The sequence below is a fragment of the Zootoca vivipara genome, chromosome 4, assembly GCF_965207765.1.
Source record: "Zootoca vivipara chromosome 4, rZooViv2.hap1.1, whole genome shotgun sequence".
Taxonomy (NCBI): Eukaryota; Metazoa; Chordata; class Lepidosauria; order Squamata; family Lacertidae; genus Zootoca; species Zootoca vivipara.
In genome coordinates, this window is record NC_142587.1 from 72912991 (window position 1) to 72936205 (window position 23215).

A 23215-nucleotide genomic window follows, 5' to 3' on the forward strand; every position below is an offset into this window, starting at 1 on the left:
AAGGGAAAATGTCAGTCCATGAGACTGAGTTTTGAATCATCTTCATCAAGAAAGTGACAGCATAATAATAGTGTCAAATGAGGCCATAAACTCCCCAAAACAGCATGGGTAACTGTAAAGCAAGGAATCTTCAACTGGCAGCTTTTGTGTAGAGTCAATGCATAGTCTCATTCACTACTTAAAATGGGAATAATCTCTTGCAACTACTAGAATTGAGGTTCTACATGGTTCTATTATACGTGTGTGTGTGTGTGTGTGTGTGTGTATATATGTTTCGGATTAACAAAACTCTCTATGAAAAATTAAATTGTGCTATACAGTGTGATGGAGTACACCGCATTAATGCTATATAAAACATAGGCAAAGTACCTCTTGTTAAGCAGACAATCTGCTGCATACCCTTGCTACAGGCAACTTATTCAAGCAGACATTAAATGTGGGTTGAGATTGCGGTGTGGTCATAGAAATCATTGCACATGCTAGATTCAGCAGAACATAGAAGATCAAGGCAGAGCATCAACCATATTTGGAAGGAGGGGATAAAAGAAAACACTCACTTTTGTTGCTTTGGGGAACAACAGTATTTGGCTAGCTATTATTTAGGCCCACTTGATCTTTATGATATAATATTGGATGCTATTCCTTCCCTTTTGTACTTTCTGCATATTAATGAGTCATGCCTTATTGCTGAGGTAATAGCAGTACACTTAGATGAATTCGGGCTTGTCCAAACTTCGCTTCTCCCATGCCTCCGATCAGTTTTCCATTTGTCTTGTGCTTTCCAGGTAGGGTTTTCTGTTTGCTCCATTGATTCCCCTGGGAAAACCTACTCTCTACCACTGAATTGGAGCAAACATCACTCCACAGAAAATTCAATTGCTCCAATTCAGCAGTAAAGAATAGCTTTCCACAGGTGAAAGTGGTGGGGCAAGCAGAAGTGTGGACTAGCCTAAAGATATAGGAAAAGTGAAGGCAGACAATGATACCAACCCAAAGTGACCTAATACACAGGCTTAGAATAATAGAATTGCAGACTTGGAAGGGACCCCAAGAATCATTTAGTCAAACCTCCTGCAATACAGGAATTGCAACTAAAGCATCCATGACAGGTGGCAATCCAAGCCCTTTGGATTCGGTCAGTCAACCAGCTACAAATCTACCTAACCGTTACCTTGATGAACCCACATTTTGCCAGCTTCCTCGCAAGAATATCATGGGGAAATCTGTCAAAAGCCTTACTGAACAGATACACTATGTCCACAGCATTTCCCTTCAAAAAAAGAAATGAGATTCACCTGACGTGACTTTTGTGAAACCCATGCTGAATCTTAGTAATCACAGTATTCTTTTCTAAGTGCTCAAAGACCAACTGTTGGATTATCTGTTCTAGGTCCTTTCCTGGTATGGATGTCAAGCTCACCGGTTGGTAGTTACCAGGATCTTCTCCCCTCCCCCTTTTTTTTGAAGATGGGGACAACATTTGTCTGCAGGGACCTTACCTGTTCGCCATTAATTCTCAAATATCATAGATAAAGGCTCTGAGATTACACCCACAAGCTCCTTTGGATGGAGCTCATCAGGCCCTGGTGATGTGGATTCATTTAGTAAGCAGGTAGGTGTTCCCTTACTACCTATTTTCTTAGCTTGGGCTGCAGCTCCCTCCTTAACATCATTTATTCTTTTATCACCAGGTTGGGCATCACTTTCCTTTTGGGTGAAGACAGAGGCAAAGAAGCTGTTGAAAAGTTCCGCCTTCTGTCTGTCTTCTCCACACAGAGGACCCACCACTTGCTTGTTCTTTCTCTTGCTTTGGAAATGGCCAAAGAAACCTTTTATTGTTATTTTTAACCTCTCTTGCAAGCCTGAGCTCATTTTGAGCTCTAGTTAGCCTGACCTTCACCTTGCAACTGTTGGCTATTCATGTATGCTCCTCCTTTCTGATCTCCCCTTTCTTCCATTTCTTATACATGCCCTTCTTAACTCTCAGCTTGTAAACAAAATCTTTTATAACAATGGAGATCAAGGCACATAATTAACAAATGCATCAGCACGATGGTGAATGTTAATCAAAAAGTTATATTAAAAAGAGAGGCCAACATAAAACTTTGCACCTAGAAAAAAAGCATAATGGCTGGCCTAGGACCTTTTACTGCTTGGAACAGGGAAACAAGTCATGCTTTTCACCAGGAGCATAAGCCAAGTTGTATAGTTCTGTATTCAAGGCCAACCAAGATATTTTGGCACCTGCCCTGTCATGAATCCCAATATCTACTGCCTAGAGAAGGAGTCTCACCCTGCCTAATGATATGGCTGGCCCAGAGGGCTATTGAAGTGAAGAAAATGATGATTCATCTCCTATTAAAATCATGCAACAGAACGAGACACAAGGTCAAATTCAATACTCCTATTTGTCGACAACATTATGGACTTCATTTTAACAAAGAATAGGATTTGACCCATTAAAATGCTAGGATGTAACTTTGGAAAAAAATCATACAGCACTGTTTCCACCAGAGACATACTTAACCTAATTACATTGCATTAACATGGTAGATAACTCCAGGACACACTGCTATTGTATAATATGCACAAAAATTAAAATCTATGAAAATTGAACTTCTTTCCAGTACTTCATACAATAAGTGGAATAATCATCTGACTTGTATGATACGCCTCCCTTTGCTCTTATGTCATATATTTTCAGTTTGAAATTAATGTAAAATGCTTCATGAAGCCAAAACAGAGAGAGAGATCCAATTAAACTTGACAATGTTATTTATTTTTTAAGCATCTTTTAGTAGTTGAATAATTGAACCTAAACACAAGTTCCCAAATGTAAAAAAAAACAGTGTTTGTTTTCTATATAGCAATTAATAGTGAATGTGTGAGCCACTGAAATCTTACTCAAAACTTATCGGAAAAAAGAAACAACAGATACATAAATGGGGTGTAAGGCCTATGCATTTTGCCCCACTCCAAGGTCATACTTTTCTGTTGGCCCCCCACATATTGAGCAGTAGCTTTTGAAACCGCATATCTGTGTAGATTCACCACCTGATTTACAACTCAGATCCTTTCAGGGTCCTAATTTGTGTAGGTAACACTCATTGATAGAAAAGGCTCCTACTTCAGTTAGCAGGTACAATGTGCATTCAGGTTTTTCAGTGCTTTAGAAAGATGGGTTGTATTCAAATGTTCTCTGTCCGCAAGAGCAAGGGCTCTTGCAGTGGCGAACGGTGCCGCTTGGCTGCCCGGGGCAGCCCCCCCTGGGGGCGGGGCGTCGCTCCGCAGCGTGCATGCGTCCTGACGCATGCGTCGTAACGTCATGACGTGCACGCCAGGACGAACTGTGCATGCACAGTCCGTCCAGGCTGGCACTGCTGCTCCCGCAGCAACCTTACAATCCGCCGAGCAAGCGGACACTTGTAAAGCTGCCGCGTAGGCTGCCCTGTCCGTGTTGTTTTTCGCACACAGCAGCCTTACAAGTTGCCACTCGCAAGGTTGCCACGGAAGCAGCAGCAGCCCGGATGGACTGCACATGTCCGCACATGCGCAGTCCGTCCGGGTTGGCGCTGCTGCTCTGCTCGGCCGGCGTGCTCTGCTTCTTCCTGCTTGGGCGGAGAAGGCGAGGGGGTGGGCCAGGGAGAGGCATCAGCGGCCGCCACTGGCGTCCCTCTCTGGCCTGCCCCTCACTTCTGCCCAAGCAGGAAGAAGCAGAGCGCACTACGGAGCGGGTTGCAGGTGCAACATTGGGCGCGTCCGCGATGGCGGTCGCACTGCCCATCGTTGGTGGAGGGTGGGGAGGGGCCGGGGGTGCTGCCCCCACCAGAGTGCTGCCCGGGGCGCCCCACCCCCATCGCCCCTCCCTTGCTACGAGCCTGCTCTTGTGCTAATGGATGGCTGAGTTTTAATGTTGCACAACAGCGGAGTCCAATGAAACAGATGTGAAACTTGTTTTACAACAGACTCGCCTGTCTATTGTACTGCTGCTGTTGTTAAATTTTATATACCTACCTATCCCCACGGGTTTCAGGGCAGTTCACAAGATATCAGGATGGTTCACGACAAGGAAGTTACCAGCAACAAGGAAGTTTCCACCAACACTGTTGGTGGAAAACATTTCCCAAGGACAAATATAACGTGAAGTGATTTTACTTAGTGCTACATTGGATGCAGTCCTATGAACTGGTGTGTGTGTGTGTGTGTGTGTCCTATATAGTTAAGAGAGATGGCTTTTTTTAAAAAAATGTACTAGATCTTTCCCATCTGAAATAAAAAGAAAGCCTTAAAATATTTTGATTATGGGAAGAAAAATGTCACTGTGTGTTTGACACAGTCAGGAACAATTACAACAAAATTAAATTGAGGATTTTAGTGGATAAAATTATTACCTTCATAGATTAATGAACAATAATAATTCATGCTTCAGAATTGACCATGTGGGCTAACATTTAATGTGCTATCCATAAAAGTTACTATTTCTCTTACCCCATGATTGAATTATAAGCTAACCTACAATTTAGGAAAGCCAAGAATTCATTTATGTAGGTTTATACTGCTGTGAAGGAATCAGGACAAATGAAGACCCCCAAATGAAATAAGAAAACCAAAGAGACTGACTATAGATAAAATGAAACTATCACAGTCAATAGTCACTATCACTTGTTATATTAGCCTATTAGTTCCTACTGAACTGTCCTGCGTGACTCATAAGAAACTGCATAGGCAGCTTAACCTGTTACTTGTTGCAAAGAGTCATGACCTAGGGACCTGGCCATGCATTGTAGTGGAGTTTGTTAGTTAGTTAGACTTATATACAGCCCTTAATCCTAAGATCTCAAAGCGATACACAAGGTAAAAATAAAAGGTAAAAACACAAATAAATAGTTAAAATGAAAACAACTAAACAACAAACCCCTCCCACAAACACATTTAAAAGGCTGTAGAATATTAATCAGCCCCAAGGCCTGGTTGAAGAGGAACGTTTTCGCCTGACATCTAAAGATATATAATGGGGAGGGCATTCTGCAAACAGGGAGCCACTGCAGAAAAGGCTCGTCCTCATGTTGCCATCCTCAGGACCTCACATGGAAGAGGCACATGAAGGAGAGCCTCAGATGAACTGCCTGTAGCTCAGTCAGGCTTGCAGCATGCATCCCTGCCACCACCCTATAATTCGGGGGACAAGTCCCTTGGAGTACCAAGTATCCACACTCCAGGTCTGCATAGCCTACATAACACCAGTTGGCTCTAGTTCCTTGAAGACGGTATCTACACTAGCTGCTTTGGCAGGAACTGCCCAAGGTCCTGTATGCTCTCTAATTTGGATGCTAACTGCTTCCCTTGTGAGCCTCAATACCCCACAGAACTGGACAAGATTCACTTGCCATTCTGCAATAGAAAGATTATGCAAAATATACAAAGGAGTGTGACACAAAGGCTAGTTTAAAATGGTTTTTTTCCCCCTTCCCTGTAGCAATTATGCATTATGAGACTTCCTTCCTGTTACAAGTGCAAGGTAAAAATTTGGTCTGTCATTGACTGCTGTTAACATGTCACAGTGCAATTACATGTCTCATGTGTATTAATAGTAATATTGACTAAAATAGACTAATGAAATATCTGAACAGCAGTGATTAACATTTTAAATTATCTGGTCATTTCTGTGAGACCAATCTACTCCAGTTGAAATCTGTAAAAATAATAATAATAATATTCATTTCTGTGCAAGTAGGATAAATCAGAAAAGAGGATAAAAGGAAACTCTTCTTTACCCTATCACTCCTCTTTTCTTTACTACAGACAGTTTGAACTGTGTCAGTGAACTCATCTCACGAAGCTCCACAGCAACTATTTTTTCAGAATCAGGCTTCTAAGAGTTTGATTCATACTGCTTTGAATGCTGTAGGTCTGTTGATTTTAATGGTGGTGGATTCTTTAATCAGATGTGGTGTGAGTTCTACATACCACTACATGCTAAGATTTAGACAGACTGCCTACGGATCAAGGATCAAATTTTCAAAAGGGGCTGTTCTCCCCATCTTCAAAAGGGTAACTACCCGGTAACTACATAGAGAGCTTGAAATCAATACCAGGAAAAGTCCTAAAATGGAAATAGTCAGTCTGTGGGGTACTTAGAAAAGAATGCTGTGATTGTTGAGACCCAGCACGGATTTTTGAATCTTCTTCCTTTCTTTTTTTATAGCTTTACAAGCTTGGTGGATCAGATAGTGTAACTTGATTTCAGTATGGCTTTTGGCAAAGTCTCCCATGATATTCTTGAGGAGAAGCTGATTAAATGTGGACTAGACAAGGTGACTGCTAGGTGGGTTTGTAGCTGGTTGACAGACTGAACCCAAAGGACGCTCACTAATGTTTCCACATCATCCTGGGAAAATGGGTGAAGTGGGCTGCTTAGGCAGGAAGAACCAGCTGCACAAAATACAAGATGAAGGACACCTAGATGTGAAAAGCATCTAGAGATTTTAGTAGAGCACAAGCTTAATGTGAATCAAAAGTGTGATGCAGCAGCAAAAAAACCCAATACTATTCTAGGCTGCATCAACAGAAGTATATTGTCCTGATCAAGGGAAGTCCTGGTCCTGGTCCTGCTCTATTCTGCCTTGGTCAGACTGCACCACAATTTAAGATGGCTATTGACAAGCTGGAAGGTGATCAAGATGATCAAGGGTTTGGAAGCCAAGTCTTATGATGAATGGTTGAAGGAGCTGGGAATGTTTAGCCTGTAAAAGAGGAGAGTGAGAGGAAATATGGTAGCCAACTTCAAATATCTAAAGGACTATCACATGGAGAATGGAGTAAACTTGTTTTTATCCTGCTCTGGAGGGTAGGACTCGAACCAATGGCTTCAAGTTACAAGAAGGGAGATTCTGACTGAGCATCAGGAAGAACTTTCTGACAATAAGATCTGTTCAACAGTGGAACAGGCTCCCATGAAAGATGGTGGACTCCCCTTCCTTGGAGGTTTTTAAGCAGAGGTTGGGGGGTCATCTGTCAGATATGATCCAGTTGAGAGACTTGCAGTGCTAGGGGTTGGACTAGATGAACCTTGGGATCCTTTGCAACTCTACGATTCTAAGCATCCTTTCTAGGTTATGTGACTTCCCCTATTTATTCTGGGTTTTCAAAACACCTCAAGAAGACTTAATGCTTTATCAATTTGATTTAAGAAGTTTATGAATTCAAATAGTTAAAGAAATTATTTTTGGGCTTGTTACCTGTATTTTAACATCTTTAAATTTTCTTCCTTAACAATAGGTGACCAAAAAGAATTTCAGCTGTTTTGCTATCTTCATACTAAGCACAAAATAAATATTTATTAAGAATCTAAAGTTACTGTATGAGGAGTCAGTAGAACATAATTCATATGTATGCATGATTCCACATATAGAGGCAAAGTGTGAAAGAATCCACATTCTCAATAAAACTGACTGATACAGCTTTAAGAAAAACAAAGGAAAATAAAGTCCATCTTTTAAATGGATAAAGGCACTGAACTGAAACATTCCATGGATATCTCCACCCACAAAAAAGTCTAATTATGGTTTTCACAGAAATCAATGAAAGACAGATGCAATAAAAGCAGTTCTGTATCTTCAAACTGAACTCCAATTAACATCCATCAGGAATTTCCAGCTGTCTAAAAAGAATCCTCAATCAAGAGAAAGGCTCTGTGCAAAGCACCTTTGAGAAAAGCATCTTCAAAGAAAGAGCTGGAGAGGACTCTTGTAGAAACATCATATCACTGCTTGTGCAGGCAAGAAGGTTGAAATAACTGTGAATGAAGAAAGTTTGAAGAAAGCACCACAAGGAGTTAAGTTTATCTTTGCTCATAAGTCAGCTACCTGATTTGGTGAAAGTATTTTGATTTAACAGTGACAGGAGATAGTATTAATTAAAATTTGTAATGACACTAGCTGCAAAAAAAAACCCCACCCCAAAACCCTTTGTAAAGAAATTTGGAAGGAAGAGCTATTATCTATTGAAACTGGTATGCCTCTTTTCTATTGTTAGCCATTAATAAATCAATCAGTTTTATTTACAATTTTATGAGAGGGGTTTAACACTCCAAACAAAGATATATATTAAAACAAATAATCCTGTTAAATGAGGAACAATATTGCACATACCCAACAGAAGAGAGGCCAGCTCACATAAATAGGTACACAAAATGGGATTTCAGTGAAACAATTAAATGGCTCAGAACCACAATATCTCAAGGAACTGCCTCTCTCTATGTTAAACAACTTGTGATCAGCCTCTGAAGTCCTTCTTTGTGTGCTTCCTCTGTGAGAGGTCTGGAGGGTGGCAACACGAGAACGGCCGTTTCTGGGGTGGCTCCCTGCTAATGGAATGCTCTCTCCAGGAAGGCTCGCCTTGCGCCTTCACTACACACCTTTAGGAGGAAAAAATATTCCTCTTCTGCCAGGCCTTTGACTGATTAAACAATCTATGGCCTTTTGAACTGTGGGGGTATTGTTTTTGATTGCTATTATGCTATGCATTTTTATATTGTAATTCGCCATGTGATTTTGGGATGAAGGGTTGTATGGAAATTTTAACAACAGCAACAACAATAATAATGTGGCCGTGTTTCTAGGGCCGCTGTGGGTGTGTTCATTTCTGTCTTGCTTTTCTCTTTTCTAGTAGTTCTCCACCTACTTGCCTTTCTAGGATGAGTACACGTTGGGTTTGGCGGCTGATCCACAAGCCTAGTGGAGCCATATCTCCAGCCCAAGTGTAATGTAAGAATAGGATTGCTCGTTTAAAGCAAGCTGAATATATGACTAATAGGAGCACTAAGTACTGGAAAGTTGGCACACAAAGTACTAATGAGCACATTTGCTGATAGTTAATAAAAGCAATTATTGAAATGTTGCTTGCTATTTATTATTAATAATAAGGTAATTACATTAAAGGTCCAGTAATTCATATAAATAGGTTACTAATGTGAGGAAATGACCCTGGGAGATATATTAAGTCATTAGTTGATTGGTTCTTATTGGTAATTATACTTTCCTTTGGGAAAGTAAAGATTCCCCATGAGGGAACCAGTAAAACCAGTGTACTTTGATAATTTTCTTATAAGAATGCTTTTTGGGGGGTGGAGGGGTAGATGACTGCTTGCATGGCTATAGGAAGGAGAGATGGAACTAAGTTGATATCATGCAATGAGAAAGTGTCCAACCTTTTCAGTAGAAATTTTTGACCTAAAAATTCCTGGACTCAAAACCTTTACCTCATTCTTTTCCTGTTTATACCTCTTGGGTAGAAAACAACATACAAAACAAATACCATGTTTCTCATATTATAAGACATGTCTTATATTTATTTTTTCCTCAAAAAACACACACTATGGCTTATTTTCAGGGGATGTCTTATATTTTTCCCCCTCCTCCTCCTGCCATGGCCGGTATTGCTGCTGTGCCTATCACTATGTCTTATTTTCGGGGTATGGCTTATATTCCTTGAATGCTTAAAAATCCTGCTATGGCTTATTTTATGGGTATGTCTTAAAATATGAGAAACAGGGTATCACTATTAAAATAATTTTGCTCTTATTTGTCTTTGTTTTGAAAGGCTATGATGTTGAGCAAAAGTAGAGTCAGTGGAGTGCATGAGAATGCTGGGATGCCTTTGTAATTTGTCCTAATATATGCAGCAATTCCCCCAATTCTACAAGTAACTCACCACTGTTATTAGCTTCTATATGTAATCCAGTGCAAGAGAGGTTAGCAGTAGTAAAACAATGCAACAATGGCAAAACTCCAAAAAGGTAAATACACTAGACAGCTGCAGAAAGAGACAAAAGCCAAGACCACATAGAGTGCCACCTTAAAGACTTAAAAAACATTATTGTGGCATAATCTTTCATAGGATACACCCCATTTTATCAGATGTACCCTACCCTAAGTGTAGGTTTATATACCCTGAGACATAAGCAAAAACAGAAAAATGTATGATGATTTTTACAAAGAACCAAACAGTGAAAATGACAGCAATAGGCATGTCACAGAGCATAAATGAATGCAAAATCCAATTGAATGACTAGAAGATGAAGTCAGTATGGGTGGATCCACTCCTGAATAACTGCCACTAGGGAGATGAATAGGAAGCAAGACTAATAGTGTAAACAAACACCAAAAGTGGGATAATTTATCTCTGAAGCAAGCTAACCATCCCAAGGATTTAAAATGAGATTCCACAGAACCAAATATGCTAATGAATTCCAGGCCTGAGCTTTTCCGCTCAAGCCTCCCTCTTCGTTGGATAACAGTGACTCTTAGGTCTGCTACAGGAAGTCATGGAAGAGTGAAATGTTTTCCTGCTGCTTTCTGAATGTTACCATTTTTAATACCTAACCTGTAATGTCTGATGTAGGGGGTGACAAGTGGTGCTCCACTAGTTTTTCCTCCTGGGCCTGCCCTGTAGTGGATCTCGTCTGACAATAACCAAAGAAAAGCTACTCGGGTACCACTGGTAGAATTCTGCCACATTATTCATTGGTGAAGGAAAGAAAATTGAATTTAATCATAGAACCGTTTATGTAGCTTCCGTAAGGAATCTAGGCACTCACTGGCATCAGAGAGGGCTTTGGCATGCCTGCGTTTGTTTCTCAACACAACAACCCATCTCCAACTTAGAATGTATAAATTTTGTAGGTGGAATGTTGCCTAACAAAGTGTTTCTACCCACTATCTGAGAGGAAAATATCAACATAGCTTGTCAAGATTTTGTATTGCACAAGAAAAACACCAATGTTATTTCACAACCCATTATTTTCACAAGAATATGAATCAAGGAGATAAACTATGTCAATTTCCTCAGAGCACACTTATTATAGGATATTGTTTGAACCCACACTAATGACTCCTCGAGGTTAGTTATTACAGTGATTAGAAGCTAGGAGGATATTTTCTGTGGTGCTACAGAACAGAAAGTCAGCATTAAGAAAACCTTAACAACCCAGTGAAGGTAATGGCCTGAGTGCACAGTCAGTGCTTCTGCTGTTTTAAACAAGGGAAATAAACTGAGCAGAAGCTGAAGCAGTGAACTAACTAGGTCTTTGGTTCTCCGAATCAATAAGCTGTTTTATTTCTGAAAAGTAAATGCTGTATAGATGGCCTTCACTCACTTTTCACCCCATTCAGACTCCCTTTTTTATATATATATAAGTAAGCTATATGGTGACAAAGGTACTTGTTGCAAAACTCCCCAATTCAATAGAAATCCTGTACAGTATTTCAAATGATGAAAATGCCCACATTGGGGGAGAGATGTATAAAACCTCCTCAGTTATTTCTGCAGATATTTCTGCCTAGCTAAACAGCAGCACTGTACATTTGGAGCCCCTTTTCACAGAAGCAGGTATTTCATTTTTATGGGTAGAAAATTCCAAAGTATTACTTTGCAGGTTGTCTTATATCATTTGCCATTTACATTTGAAGAGATTCAACATATGGTACAACATATGGTTCCCTGTTAAGAAAGCACAGACCTGGCTTAATCACAGAGCAGTCCCGACTCAGAAGGCAACCCACAAGCCTGCCTGGAGCCACAACTCCAAGCCTCTCTATAGACCCCTTGGAACTCTCCCCAGGCCACACCCTTCCCCTTGCTTCATACCCAAGTGTTTTTGCTGGGCTGGAAGGTGATAATGACCACTTACCCTGCTCCGGGTGGGCAGTGGTTGCAGGCCCTTGCAGACTGCCCTCAATTCCCAGGGCAGCCAGGAGTTACATCCCTGCAGCTGGCCACAGAGCTTCCAGCAGCGGCCTGGGGATGGCCACCTACTTAGATTAGCGCCCTGGGGGTGGCCAGAATCCTTGGCATGACCCTGTTCAAAATTTCAGCCCTCCAGCAGGAGGCTGGAATGGAATTACATCCGGAATTACATCCGGAGTTGTGGCCAATTTTTATCCCAGACTGTTGTTTTGTCAAGTCTGTTCCTTTACACCTGGATAATTGTCCATGGGGAAATGTGGTCCTCGTGTTGACAATGGCTTCCCATCTCTGGTATATAGCAACCTATGGACAAATCCTTCCCTTTCCTCCCTGTCCCCCGAGGAAACTTATTCAGGGTATGGAAATGTCTAAATGTGCATAGATCACTACTCCAAAATTTTAGCATGGCTATGGTGCATGCCTGTGTCTGCAACTGCTGAATTGTCTAGTGTACCTCTTTCCCCATTTTTTCCTTAACACTTACTCACAAATGTGATTTGCTATTCCGTAATTTAAAATTATTCGTACTACAGTGGTACCTCAGGTTAAGTACTTAATTGGTTCCGGAAGTCCGTACTTAACCTGAAGCATACTTAACCTGAAGTGAATTTTCCCATTGAAAGTAATGGAAAGTGGATTAATCCATTCCAGATGGGTCCGCGGAGTACTTAACTTGAAAGTACTCAACCTGAAGCGTACTTAACCCGAGGTATGACTGTATATGTGATGCTCATTTTTGGTATCATCAGCAACCAATTGCTTATCTCTTCTTATACTTCCTGCTTTAGAAAGTAACTGCTTTGAATTCCATGCTGCCTGGTAAGTAGCCAGCCCAGATATCACAAAACTCTATTCACAAGTGGAAGCACTTGTGAATGCAGTGTGGCAGCAATATAAAACACTGTAATATTAAGAAAGTCATGGGGGGGGGAAGTTACTGCCTAGACACACATCTGCGTGGAGATGCAGAATTAGGAAAACGTATCTCTAAAACACATCAGAGATCTGCTCATCATTTGAAGGGCACACCTCTTCTCTAGGTCAACTTTCTATACAGAAAGAGAGCTTCTTGATCAGATCAAATCCTGTAATCCAGCTTTCACATTCTTTTTCATCATGGTCAACCAGATGCATCTTGAAAAGTCCACAAGCAAGGCACAAGGGCAACATTCTTGTCCCATTGTTGCTACCCAGCAACCAGTATTCAAAACACAAGTAAGGACCCTAAGAAAATGTTGCTGTGTTGCATCCTGCCAGTCCTGCCAGTTATGCCCTCTTGCATTTCCCCTCCTTCCTGGTTTTCAATCTCAGCCATCGAAACAGTCACCCAGCATTCCAAAGCCACTGAGCATGCTCTGTCCTCCATGATGCTCACTCCTTCCCCACTGCCCCAGATCCCTTAAGCACCATTGCTCACACCTGCCAGGTAAAGCATGTCTGCTAGGATGTGGGGTAAAGCAAGTGATTAGTGTGGTAGTGGCAGCAATCAGCTATGCCATGTAAGGGCTCTGATGGCAGCAAGAACAGTAAGGCTGACAGCAGCAGGACCTGATGTGGGGGACAGACTGGACCAGTGATGGGACCAGTGGTTGCAATATGCTGAGAGCCCAAAAGTCTCGTGCATCCACTGCCTTGTCTATCATGTCCCCCGTTTGAGGATAACTGCAGTGGCCGACCTTGGGCTTTAAAATTTCAGCGGTGCCCTGTGCAATGCCAAAATTTGGCACCTTACCACCTCTTGACTTCCATTGTTTGTCATTGTTGCTGTGCCTCCTGTGGCACCCTCTCGGCTCGGCACCCAGTGCAGGCAAACCGATCGAGCTCGCCTAAATTGGCATCTGATAACTGATTGGTTACTACATAAAAATCAATCACTGCTGCGGTCATATGTGACATCCTTGCTTGTTAAAACAAGGGGACTTAACTTCATTATGAAAAACATGTTAGCGGAAAATGCAAAGGTTCTAAATTATTGTAAACAAGAATGCATGCTATGTGAGCTGCAGTTATCTGTCAGCTGACATTTCACTTGGAAACATTCAAGGAAGGCTTGGATCTTATTAATGTTGATATCAACTCAGAAAAAGTTCTTTTTGTTATAGCAAGAGTTAAGGTTGATCATCCTGAAAACTGTATTTTGTGAGATGCCACTTTCGGCCTTGTAATTGATAAGTCAAAGGGCCAAGAAAACAGTAAGAAAACCAAACAACTGAAAAGTAATTTATGACACAGGCATTTTGAGTCTCCAACTCTTTGAAGAGGTAAATTCAACAGGGGAAACAATTTGAGGGATCCAAAGTTATCAAGGTTAGTTTCATAATATGTTATTTTCAAAGTGTGCCTACCAGACCAAGGAGACGGGTCCCATTGAATAGACATTGATTCTTCATAATTGTCAAAGCTAAGTGTACAGCTGATAACTGGAAATGCACTTGGTTTTACATTTTTTGTTACAGACTTCTACAGAGATGACTTACCTTATAGCAAGTGAGTCTCTAGCTGTTTGGTGCTTTGTAACTCAGAAATGTTTGCTGTTTTCTGGAATTGAAAAAGTTAAAAAGAGAACATGATGATCATGGAAGATTTAGTGGAATTGGCTTGTCAAAATGATGAAGCAGAAAGGGTTTTTATAGAGTATGTTCACACACCAAAAAAAACTTTAACATAATGTATAAAAGTGCAGAGTGGCTTTTGTAATGGCTAAGGAAAAAAAGCAGTATCATTAATTCAGACAGTAAGTGTAAGACTCTGTTGAAAATCTCCTTGGGATAGATCACAGAATTATATTCTTGGCTAGATAAATGGAACCTGGCAAGTCCCAGTTCTTGTTGCGATGCTTTATAAAATGCCATTGGGTTTCTGCAGTCTGTCATCTCCAGTACATGATAAGAAAAGGGTTGGGCTGTTTTCTTCAGTATCTATCTACAATCTTACTGAAGGCTACAAATGTCTAAAATGGGGGTGGGGGGAGGCTCCAATAAAGCTACCTCTTAAACACATTCTACTCACATTTGTTACTTTCTTCAGATTTAATTATGAGAAGCTACCTTATTATGAAACCTGCAACAAAGGCTTGGCTCAAGAAACTGATGCCCAAACAATGCTCTGTTTCCTTCACACTCCTGACACACAGTCTGCCCAATCATTCAAACCATAATCCCCATTTTTGTTTCCACATCTAGACTCTCCATACAAGGTCATTAAAACACCTGTAACTCTTTTTTAAAAAAAATCAGGCTTCCTGCTCAGAGACTGTGATCCATTATGCTTTTTAAAATAGTAAATAAGTAAGTAAAGCGAAGTGGAAAATATTTATGCTCGGTCAATCTACTTGAGGTGGGGAGCAGCAGTGAGAAACAGAAGGAAGTGAGTGACCGTGATGTATCTCAAGTCAAGTAAGAGAATAAAAATGCCTCAGAGAGCTACAGATATGTTATTTCACCTTCAGTGTTAGGTAAGGCCATGAGAACAAATACAAAGGGAAAATGTATTACAAGTCATTATTATCAATACAAGCCAAGCCTCATTAATTGATTTACAAATGGGAAGGGTTTCAGCCTGACATTTGAAATTGTATCCTGCAATCCTTCCCATCAATCATATCTGGGTAAGGCTTCACGTTAAGCCTTTTCTCTTTGTGATTACTCATGAGTAATAATCACCCCAACTTGGGATGCTTTCTTATTAACAGACCTGCCTGCAGGGAGAGCAAAAGGCTCTTATTTAAAATGCAGTCACTCCTTGCCAGACAATCTTTACTTTGTGAAGAGCTGCAGCGGGCTCACAACTAGGAAAAGCTCCATTTCAAACAGGAGGTTGGAGATGTCCCAGCCAGCTGGTCTGCTCATACGTTTCCAGTGAACTGCTTCTCATGGCAGGATGGGTGCTCACTCATGAACAATTATGTCGTTTCTAGTTGTGGGTTGCAGAGCAAAGCAGTAGCCTAGTTCACACATATCATTCTAAAGTGCTTTGTTAAAAGAGTGAAAGAACAGATTCCTGCAGTGCTACCTCTTGCAAGCTCAACATTTGGTAACACTTTTATTAGAACAAACCAAAATGTCTCAAAATATTGGACAAGCTTTTGAACTCTTTATTAGACTGAATGCCAAGCAAAAGGAGATGGGGAGAAAAAAGAGAAAAAGCCCACTTGATGTTGAAGTCAAAAGGTCTACATTTAGCACAGTCTTAAGATGGAGGACATAGCAAACATAGCTGGATTCTGTGCTAGCTGATTTCCATATTTTTGTTAAAAGTTACATTAAATTACGGCAAATATCTGGCTGTTATATTTCAACAATGTAAGAACTGATTTGCTGGATCAGACCAGTCTACCCAGTCCAGCATTCCTTTTCCAACAGTGGCCAAGCAGATGCTTCTGGGGACAATGAAGGCATGATGAAAATTGCCTCTCTGGATTTTTTTTTAAGAAGCATTTTTACAGAAGCTCTCCAACTCCGCCTCATTTTATTCTTAAACACTATACTCACACTAATCTCTTTGAGCACCAATAGCATATTTCCCATTCAGACATAAAAGATAATCAGTAGCTTCCATGCATGTTCCCAAGTTTGAATTTTACACTTTCCGTTCCTGTTGGCCGCTTCATTACATAGCAGTCCGGATACCAAAACACTATACTTTTTTAAAAATGCATACCCTGCTTTTTCATTCAAGCCAACACCTGAGTCTTTGTAAACCAAAACATAATGTCTAAATTCAAGGTGTCTGTGATGTTGTTTTAGAACTGTATAACCCCAAAGTACTCATGACTACTGCATGTAAAACTGCTGAACATAAAAACAGCAAGGAATTTCAAAAAGCCCAAGCTAAATGCTACAATATTCCAGAAGTCCTGCCTTGGTGTCCTGCCCCCCCCCCAATACAACTGCTATACAGTACAGTATTAGCTGCAGCCACACAACTTCATGAAACCTAGCTTACACATAGATTTGAAAGAACTAGAATTCAGAGCAGCAGAAAGAGGCACATTATAGAAAAATATAACATATGGTTATTTTCCACAAATTGTAACCCTTAAGAGACTTTCCAATATGTTAAACTTAACACAGAATTAACTGTACATGCAACATCATTTGAAAGAAAGCAAACACCATTCTTCTAGAAAGCTAAAATGAAATGATATATAAGAATATATTCTAAACATAAGGAACCTTTACCTAGATAGTTTATAAATACACTGCAATAACGCACCATAAGAGAACAGATTCCCAAAATCATGAGGACAGTACATTACCAGATTAATATTAATCTCTAGAGTGCTAGATTAATTTCCTGTCCATGTTAATGTCCTTTTGATTACAACAGAAAATAATCATGGGGGGATCTTTCAACTGCAAAAGTAGCTAAGACTTAAAACATTAACAACTTTTAGAGCTTTTAGCCCAATATGTATAATTAAACGTAAAAAGCTAGGTCAATGCAATGTTATCTCTCCCCCTCTAGTTGTGTAGAAGTCATATAAATTTGGGGTCAAAGTTTACACAATAGATTCCACGCTGGCTTCGTTCGCACTGATGAAAAGGATCTCTACTCAATTCAGTGTGTTTACTGCAAACAAAAGAACCAATCAAGTGTGTGGGTTGTGGATGGAAGAGAAATTTATCGTGCTTATGTAAACAGAAATACAGAACATTGCATATATTTTATTCACATATTAAAAATGTTTAAATCATAACAATCTGCTCAAATACTTCCTGAGACAAAGGAAGTTACCTTATAGTGAATAAGCCATTGGCCCATCTAGCTTAATAGTGTCTATACTGAATGACAGTGGCTCTGTCAGTTTTATATGGGAGTCTTTCCCAGCCCGGCCTGAAGATGGGTCTTCCTTTCAGTCACCTTTAAAAGTGCAGTTCTATAGTTATGTACCTAACAGTAAGCCATATTGAACTCAATGGGATTCACTTCTGAGCAGGAGTGAAGGTAATATCACCCTTCTGACAGTGGTGTTCCTGATGCTTACTGGAGTGTGAGCAATGGTGGCACTGAAATTGGGCCAGAGCTGACTTGCCCCACAGACTCGACCTCAATGTCAGCCTGCTCCTGCCTGGTCTTGAAAGCGACAGTGACACTGCAGTTAGGAGGGTGGTAGCATAGCATTGCTTCACCATGCCAGTCACTCCTGCTTCTGACTAGGCATGTACAGAATTGCAATGTAAATCACCAAGAAAATCCTGGCACATGCACCTGACAGGGACTCAAGGCAGCTTACAGATAAATGCATGCATTCATTAGGTCACTCATTCAGGACGTCCATGTATGCAACAGGAGCAATTGGCTGAGATTTGTCAAATGGAACCTATTTCTCAATGATATGCAACATGTTGAAAAACTTAATACTGAAGATTGCATTTTAAACATTTCACAATTATCATTGGATTTTAACACACAGCCACCATTTTAGACAGGAGTATTCTTTTAATAGTTACATCATCTTGCCACTTGTAAGGTATTTCTTAAGTGTTATTACATCAGTTTTTTTTTTTAAAGTCATACTGAAAGCAACCAGGTTCTGCACCAGTACACTCTTTCTGGGTTTTTTTAAAAGCAAAAGCAAGAAATGAAGGCTGAGGAAATTTGAAAATTTTAATAGAAAAACGTCCTTGATATTTCTTTTAAAGCCAGAGAAAAATAATAATGTACTTTTATTGGAATATGTAGGTCATCAAATATAACTGCACGTACAACTTATTGTAATGTCTAGTCCTCATAAATAGATTAATGGATTTCTTTTTCCAGACTTTCCAAAACAATACTCACTTTGAGCTTAAAACACAAATGAGAATTTTCAGCCAAAAAGGTCATTATTTCAGAAGTTACAAACCACTGTAGACAGAGGACTCAGAATGAAAGTGCTGCTTCATCTATAACTATTATAAAGATAGCTAATGAATTTAAAGTACATTCTGGAAAGAATAAATAAAATTTGCAATACAGATGTGCCCTATATAGACTACAGGAAAGTGACCAAGTGAGAAAATGCCAAATGAAAATGGTCTTGTTCTAGAGCCATCCATTCATAAGAAATATTCAGAGATTGTTCCATTGCATCTATATATTTCAGTAAAGCCTTAAGAGCTACATTCTTAAATGTAAAACAATATATACTTTTTATGCTAAATAATATCAGTTCTCATTGATGCCAGTTCTCAGCCTTACTTAGCTTTCGACTAGTATTTGCTCTGCTGCAGACCCACACACAGGGTTGTGTATTTGTGTTTTATTAGAGGGCTGGAGAAATATTATCATCTCAGCTGTGAGTGCTGGAATACCTGCTCCCTGCCTTGCAGGCCTTTTCCCACCTGGCCTGGGAGGGTGAGGCTCGGACTGACTCCAGCTACATTTCTTTCAGGGGATACAGATACATAGAGGAAGCTTTTTTAAAAAAAGCTTTAGAAATTTAATTCTCACCCCTGCTTATAAATGACAGTAAAATAAATGACACATAACTTGTTTTAGCATAGCAATCTTCCGGTACTCTGGATGGCACTCACTAAAACCTCACATTTCTTACTTGTGCTGTTACATTCCTCATTTCTATGTAACATTTGAACAATCTGTCAAGGATGTGAAGATTCTGGCAGCATTTGTTCCTTTGCTACCAGTTTATGCCTGTTACAGCATAGTGTGTAATTGGTGGCTCGCACTCTAATTGGCTGGGTAACATGGGACAACATCTACTTTTGTGTGCTAGTTTATCAAGACAAGCCATATTGACTGCTGGCTGGCCAAAGTACTAAGTGTAGCTGATTTGTTTGTACAGTAAACATGACACTGCACAAGACTGATGCTCTAGAGAAGCTTACTTCATAATGCACAGTGAGTGGGGTGTTCTGGACTTTTATGCAATGTTAATTTCCAGCCTTGAAGTTACCAGAGCACATATTACTGTAGCCAAGTTATCTTGTAGTTAAACTTATGGAAGGCACTTCACACCACTGAAGCCACTTGTACCTCAACAGCAAAGGATCCAAGAAAAACCCCAATCTATGTGATCACACCACTCAGCTGGTCAGAAGAACCACCCACCAACAGCATCTCAGTCCTGTCTGGAATAAGCTTCGGTTTATAAGCCCTCATCCAGTCCATTATCACAACCAAGCACTGATTCACTCCCTCACCTGCAGAAAATGAAAAGGACAACTAGAGCTGTGTGTTGTCAGTATACTGATGACAACACATTCCAAAACACTATGATCCCACTCAGTGACTTCTGCAGATGTTAAACAGCATGGGGGAACAGAACCAACCCATGCAGAACCCCGTTCTGGAGAACCCACAAAGCTGAACAATGCTCCTCAACAACCACCTTCTGGAGCCAGTCTTCCTAGTAGGAGCAGAACGATCATAATGCAAACTCTTGTTTTTTAAGTTGAAAGGTCTGCCTGTTGCACCTTTTGAACTGTGGTGGGTATCGTCACTTAACATTGCAGTCACTGAGGGTTGAACTTGTGTGAGAGACTTTATCATACATTAATACTCATGGAATAAGTCCCTGAGCCAGGAGCTGGATGCTTAGGTTTAGAGCTCTGTTATTCAATAAAGTTGTGCCCCAACTTGCCCCCCTCCCCACAACCTGCTACTTCATTGAATGACAGCAATGAATTCTACCTTTTGCTTTCCATTATAAAAGAACACTGTGAGAAGACAGGACAAGGTCTTGATGTATTTTGAAGGCACATTCTAGCAAACTCAGGTAAAGAATATCCACTGTGTCAGTTGGTGATAGTAGAGCAAAGAATTCTAAAAATCCTGTTTCAGAGCACACATTCACAGAAACCAGTGACATTCAGCATTCTGTTATTTCAGTAACAAGAACAATATTTCTATGTGGATGTGTTAGTCTCATTCTGCTACTAGCCAGTCAATGCTGACCTTCATTTTCATTTTCTGAAGTGAATGCCCCCTTCCTTTTCTCCTAGTGAGATAGAATTGTTTGTACCATATCAGAGACTACACATTTTAGTAAATAATGTTAGTGCTGTGAAAGTCTCAACATCAACATATGTCTTCACAGACTGATTCTAGATATAATTTCTCGCTTAAACAGACTTAAATGATAGTTTCTGCTTTGATCTTTTCTCTCCCTGCTCTGTTAGGGGCACCATATCTGCAGGGCTTGGAGTTTATAAAAAGGCAGCCATGTTTTATATGCCTTTGATGCTATCTTTAAACATAGCTTTGATTTTAAAGTTGCATTCAACACTTTCTCCATTAACCTTGATTCCATTTTGGAATTAGAATCACTGTGGCTCTCCCAAAAGGCCAATTTGGAAATCTGCAGTCATTTGCAGACTGGATTTTCTTTTTGCGTCCCTTTATAAGGGAACACAGAAGGGTTAAAATACTTGTGTTACTGAAAGTATATTGCTTTTAAATAAAATATATGTATATGGATGTTTGCTCAGAATTAAGGCCTATTGTGTTTAATGGGGCATGCTTCTCCTTAATGAGTGTGGACAGTATTCATGCAGCCTCATCTATTTCACAAGTTTCCAAACTACTGCATGTTGCAAAGGATTCAAAATGGTGTTCTAAAGAGTACACTTGGTTAATTCAGAACTCTGGTGAGTCCTGTGGTACCTCATCACGGCTCCCCCTGAATGGGCCAGGAAGCACCCGCCACTGTGCATCACAAAAGAGAATAATATTCTTGCGTAAATGGTCTTGCCTGGAAACTTGTACTGTATACAATTAATGATCTTCTCACTGAAGCCTCCCTGTGTCCCCCCAAACACAGTTAAAAAGCCAATGCTCTTTTCATTGGAAACTGCAAGCTACAATGGTTCAGTCATTAAATGGGTAGGTCACTGGTGTAGTGCAACATATGCAGAGTTAGGTTTAGTCTAGGGAGGCCCAGATTCAAATCCCCACTCAGACGGATACTAGATGTATGATGATTGACCCAGATTTTTTAACGCAATATATAAACTAAGTGATAGGGCATGCTTTAATAACAAAAGTGCAAGGTGAGAGGGGGGCACTGAACCTGAGGGGCACTTCCTGCAGCTCCCCTCACACCAGAGTTTATCCCCCACTGTGCAGGCAGTTCAGAGCCTGGGTTAGGGACTAGAGTTGAGAGGAGAGGCTGCAGGGAGATGGTTCAGCACCACTTACCCTTTCATTCCTTTTGCTTTAGAAATTGGGACTTCGCCATAAATCTCAGTGGGAGACTTTGGGCAAGTCATTAACTCTCAGCTTAACCTACACTGAAAGACTGTTATGAGGTTAAAGTATAAGATCACCCTTAGCTTCTTGGAGGAAAGACAGCATAAAAAGAAATACAATTAAATGAAGTCTGCCTAGCATTAGTGCATATGACAATTTGAGTCTAGTGTAGTGGTTTGAGTCAAACATAAATGCAATCAGGTTTATCTTCCGTAGCAAATGACTCATAAAAAAGACTCCTAAGAACAGAATTCAAGGCACAATGTTATCTCTTGCAGCGATGATCCAAGTCCAGGTGAGAAAGAAAGAGGCCAGTCTGTTACTGTATCAATTGCTGGGTAGGCTTCATAGCCTTTGAACTGGCTACAGAGAAACTTGATATATTTAAGATATGTACATCAGAATCTCAGGACTTCGTTAGGAGATAGTAGAAACATTGCTGTGATTATGAAGACTGCAAAGAGGTTGCTTAACCAGGATCACAAGGTAAACAAATGGCTCCCAAAAGCAGTGGTCCCCAACCTGGTGCCCTCCAGATGTAGCAAACAGATGGCTCTCTACAACAGCCAACATCAGCCTGGTGCCCTCAAGATCTTTTGGTCTTGGTCGCGCTGGTCGATGATCTCCAGCGGGCTAGGGAAAAAGGTGAGAGCTGTCCTAGTTCTGCTGGATCTCTCAGCGGCTTTTGATAACCTCAACCATAACATCCTTCTGGACCGTCTAGAGGGTTTAGGAGCTGGGGGCACTGTTATACAGTGGTTCCGCTCCTTCCTCCTGGGCCGTGTTCAGAAAGTGATGGTGGGGGATGAGTGCTCAGACCCCTGGGCTCTCACTTGTGGGGTGCCTCAGGGTTCCGTCCTCTCCCCCATGCTTTTAAACATCTACATGAAGCCGCTGGGAGAGATCATCAGATGGTTTGGGCTGGGTGTTCATCAGTATGCGGATGATACCCAGCTCTACCTCTCTTTCAAATCAGAACCAGTGAAGTCGGTGAAGGTCCTATGTGAGTGACCAGAGGCGGTTGGAGGATGGATGGTGGCTAACAGATTGAGGTTGAATCCTGACAAGACAGAAGTACTGTTTTTGGGGGACAGGAGGTTGTGTGTGTGGAGGACTCCCTGGTCCTGAATGGGGCAACTGTGCCCCTGAAGGACCAGGTGCACAGCCTGGGAGTCATTTTGGACTCACAGCTGTCCATGGAGGCGCAGGTCAATTCTGTGTCCAGGGAAGCTGTTTACCAGCTCCATCTGGTACGCAGGCTGAGACCCTATCTACCCAC

General features: G+C 40.8%; 1 protein-coding gene across 28 annotated transcripts in view; it reads right to left on the minus strand.

Moving 5' to 3' along the window:
- ZBTB20 (zinc finger and BTB domain containing 20) overlaps positions 1 to 23215 on the minus strand; it is a 520201-nt gene that overhangs the window by 159542 nt on the left and 337444 nt on the right. For 26 of the 28 annotated variants that reach the window (XM_035115408.3, XM_088668206.1, XM_035115410.3 and 23 more), the window contains one exon: positions 14223 to 14283. The exons of the other annotated variants lie outside the window; for them this stretch is intronic. The gene's annotated coding sequence lies outside the window, so the exon portion shown is untranslated. The remainder of the gene's footprint in view (positions 1 to 14222; positions 14284 to 23215) is intronic. 28 annotated transcript variants of the gene reach the window in all.